This window comes from Camelus bactrianus, chromosome 14 (genome assembly GCF_048773025.1).
Source record: "Camelus bactrianus isolate YW-2024 breed Bactrian camel chromosome 14, ASM4877302v1, whole genome shotgun sequence".
Taxonomy (NCBI): Eukaryota; Metazoa; Chordata; class Mammalia; order Artiodactyla; family Camelidae; genus Camelus; species Camelus bactrianus.
The window spans coordinates 67,621,113-67,625,267 of record NC_133552.1 but is presented as its reverse complement, the minus strand read 5'-3'; the positions used below and the strand labels follow the sequence as shown (position 1 = coordinate 67,625,267).

The window sequence follows — 4,155 nt, the reverse complement described above, 5'->3', positions numbered from 1 at the left end:
TGGTTATGATTATAGGGCCTCGGCTGGAAACTTAACTAGCTTTTATTCAGTCTTCTGGAAAATATTTTTGAAGTTCCAAATATATAAATGCGTTTTGGGGATACTTTGCTATGAATTATTGGTAACAAATCTCTAGAAGCCTTTTGAACTTCCTCTTAGAGGTAGAAGTCAGATTTCTCTTTTTTTTTGCAGAAAATGAGTGTGTCAAATTTAATAACAAAAGTGTCACCAGGGGGCCACACCCTCCCCATGTCATTCATACCCTCTACTCAAATCCATTCTACCCTCATAAATTTAAGTACAAGCAAGGCTGGTTGTACAAAGAGATCAAAAGCAGCCCTTGGGAAGCATCATGCCTCAAACGTGGGTTACGATTCAAAAAGAGACACAAAACTCAGCACCTCTTCTCATTTAAAAGAAAAAAAGTGAAGAAACTTGGTGGAAAAAAAAAATCTAAAATATTCTCATAGCTGCCTGGGGAGTAGGTCTTCATTCTTCCACATAGACAAATGCCTTCATCTCCACAGAAGGCCATCGGGACCAAACGGAGTCCGTTACTCATTCCCTCTCCAGCTCTTCTTGTGGCTTTTCTTAGATCTTTCAGGAGACTTTGAGTGGCTCCTATGTCTGTGACTACGGTGATGACCTGGAGACTTGGAGCCATCTATCTCGGGACCTGCTGCGATGACGCCTTGGACTCTTGCTCTGATGCCTTTCTCAGAGAGGAGAGGGGCTTCTCCGTTTGGGAGACCGACTCCTACCCCTCCAGTAGCGCAGTGTGGGAGAACGACGTGGCTTGTCCAAGTCTCGGTAGCTTCTCCGGCGATGATCAGGTGACGGCACTCTCTCCAACTTCTCATCCTCTTCTTCCTCCTCTTCACTGGACTCCACATCATCCATGTCCTCTTCTAGAGCACTGACCCGAGGCTCCAGTTGCTCAGCTTCCTCCAGCACATAGCGTTTCTGTAGCTGGGGCAGAATGATATCACAGACTCTCTCACTATGCAGTAGTTCATCAATAAATTCATCTACACGCACCAGTTCAAACTCCCCGTTTCGGTTCTGGCTCTTGATTTTTTGATAGTTGCTGTACAGAGGCTCCAAGTACTTGTAGCAAAATCAACTGCAGTGCCTGTCAACCTCATGTAAAGCGCTCCCAACATGCAGACATACTTGAAATCTTCATTTCTGATAAACTCTACAACGATATCCTTCTCAGGCTGAATCTGAAGCATCTTCAAGGTCAAACACAGAAAGGGAGTTGGCTTTATGTTGCCACCATAGACACCACCCACGAACCTTAACTCCATGGTTTTATCAACAAGTTCAGCCGTAAGGCCAAAGCTCTCCTCTTTCCAATATTTGGGCTTGTAAATTTAAGTCGAATGATCTTCTCCACCAGATACTGAGGGTTGGTGCCGTGGATGCTATGCTCATCCTTTACCATACGGTTCTCCATTTTAGAATGCCTCCAGCTCTCTCCTTATACTGGTGCTAAGACCACCACTGCAGGCACACATGCCCACCTTGAGGATGCGCTCCCAGATGTGAGTATGGGCACGTTGCTTTTACCCGTGTCGAGGCAGTGGCTCCCGGGGGCCTGGTAATGCAGGTGCAAATTTGCTGTTTACTTAGTAAGTCTGCGGAGAAAGATGGAGAGAAATCTGCTTCATCACTCTCATCCCTCAGCTCAGAAAGCCATCTCCTTAATTAGCACAGCTGCTGCCTGATTCTTCGAGCTTGAAGATGTCATTCTGTCTCCTCCAACAGTACTTGGCAAAGTGAGGCTTGCCCCCAGAATATTATAAAACCTCTTCTTTACGGTCTCCTCTTTGTGTGCATGAAGGTTTGTTCTTTGAAGACTCAAACATTTTAAAATCAGTACCATCTCTCTTTGCCCTACTGAATGCTCTCAGCATTTAGCTCTGTATTATTTGATGAGAGCATGACATCCGGGCTTTCTTTTCCTTCCCCTTTCTTGGTGTTCCCTTGCCATCCACTCACTTTAAACCTTTTCCGACACCTTGTTTTGTGGTGATTTTATAAATGATAAAGAGTCATTTTTCAATTTCTAATGGAATCTGACACTCGTATGTGATACAACATTTTAACCCATTGACATTTTGATAAATGTACTCTAAATCTTTAAGTTGTATTTATACTTAATTGTTTTGTGCTATTTTCTCTTCTTTTGGCACATATTTTCATGGATCATTTTTTCCTGTGAAACTGGAGGTTCCACTATGCCTTCCTAACCTCCCTCCTATTTTACAGGAATCCTGTTTTTCTCATTTTATACCCATGCTAAATAATTTTTGCATGCTGCCACCTCAGACATTCACTTGCCATTGCCTCTCTGTTCCAAGATGAAATCTTAAGAATACTTTGAATTTCCCCATCTCCTCTTTTTCCTAAGAGAACCTAAAATTATTTATTTCCAAAATGTTATTAAGTTCACCCTTATTATTGATCTCTTTTACTTTAAGAAGCTTTATATAACAATATTTTTTAAATTTCCATTTTCATCATCATCCATTAGGGTTTAACGACATATTGCAAGATCCATTGTTTCCCACTCTTTCTTCCTCTGTGCTCCCTGAGATATCTGCTCTAATTCCAACCTCATTTCTCAGAATACTTATGGTAGTGACAGCCGAAGTACGTGAACGTCAGGGTCTCATCAGTGAAACAGGGTCCACGTGAGACAGTTCAGTGGGTGAGAGACCAGTGACAGGATCTAGTGACAGCAGTGTGGGGAGAGATGAGGCAGCCCACTGATCAGCAATAGCAAAAAGCAGCTATTTCTGTCAGGGCTGGAGTAATTAAGGGGCCAGGTGGTTCTTCCAGAACTGTGGTGGGAGCTGGAACCATAGTAGACAGAGTCAGTGCCAGCCACGGATGCCACCTGACGCAGAGAGGAGGGAGGAAAGACCCCGGTTTCTCTCTTCCTCCTACTTGCCAGTCTCCTATCAGGGCCTTCTATTGTTGGCAGCTATTGAGAAGCTAGCTGGCGACGGGGTCTGGGACCCTTGGCTTGAGGACACAGGCCCTGAGGAAGGGCAGGGCATGGGCTTAGAGCAACAATCCAAGACCAGCCCAGGCAGAATACTTCCTGAACTTCGCAATTCCAAGACTATCTTTATTTTGCGCTAGCAGATGGATGCTATCTTGGCTTGCCACGTTACTCTTCGTCTCAGTCCTGGCTTCTCTGAAGTTTATAATGTTGCTCCACTGCCATCTTTCTACCAGCTTTTTCCATAAAAAAAGAACTTCGTTTTTATTCTTTCATTTTATTTTTCCCATCACAAAACGGGCACTACAGTTTCTTTATTCTTCGAATTCAGGAACTACAACCAACAAGTCCCAAAATTATCTTGGGATTTGGGGATGCCTTTCAAATCACAGGTTCAAGGTGTTTCATCACCTTTGGGTTAATATTTGTGTATGTGTATACATATAAAATTGTTCTCTGTCCTTCTAGGATTCTTATTGCTCATGAGCTCTCTCTCTAGTATCTTTCCTCAAATCTCTTTCATTATTTCCCTCACAATTTTCATTGCTACAATCTTCCCCTACATTCTGTTTTTCCATCTGTTTCTCGAAACAAGTAATAAACTTTCTAGACCAGGATTTCTGTGAGGTTACAGTTTCCGTATTCAAACACAGTGCTTGTCTCACAGCAGGTTCTTAGTAAATATTTGTGGATAAAAGAGTATATGAATTAGTCAATCATATAATTATTTTCTTTATAAAATATATGGACACAGATACAGATATATAGAGATGTGACTATATATGTGGATGACTGTTCAAACATAAAAATTATGCTGCACACGTAAACATTTGGATTTCTAAGAGTTACCACAGGATACACAAACAAAATAGGGCTCTTGCATAAAGGAAACGAAGGAACAGTGTACAAGCAAATACAGTCTTTTCAAGTCACTTTACCTCTAATTTCTTTTTTTCAAAATAGGAAGCAATGGTATCCATAAATTTTCTTAAACACTGCACTTACAGAAATATATGTGGTTCACATCTCAAGCAATAGCAGAACAAAGCCTTTTGAGTTCTATTTTTTTTTAAACCGCTTAAAAATGTTACTCATTTTGTTTTTTTGACTGGGAGTAAGTCAATAATGCTATTCTAAGGAAT

At 41.7% G+C, this 4,155-nt stretch overlaps 1 pseudogene; it reads right to left on the bottom strand.

Annotated features, from left to right (window-relative positions):
- Positions 1 to 209: 209 nt before the first annotated feature.
- On the bottom strand, positions 210 to 1,459 carry LOC105066904 (pre-mRNA-splicing factor 38A pseudogene; annotated as a pseudogene).
- Between the last annotated feature and the right edge of the window lie 2,696 nt (positions 1,460 to 4,155).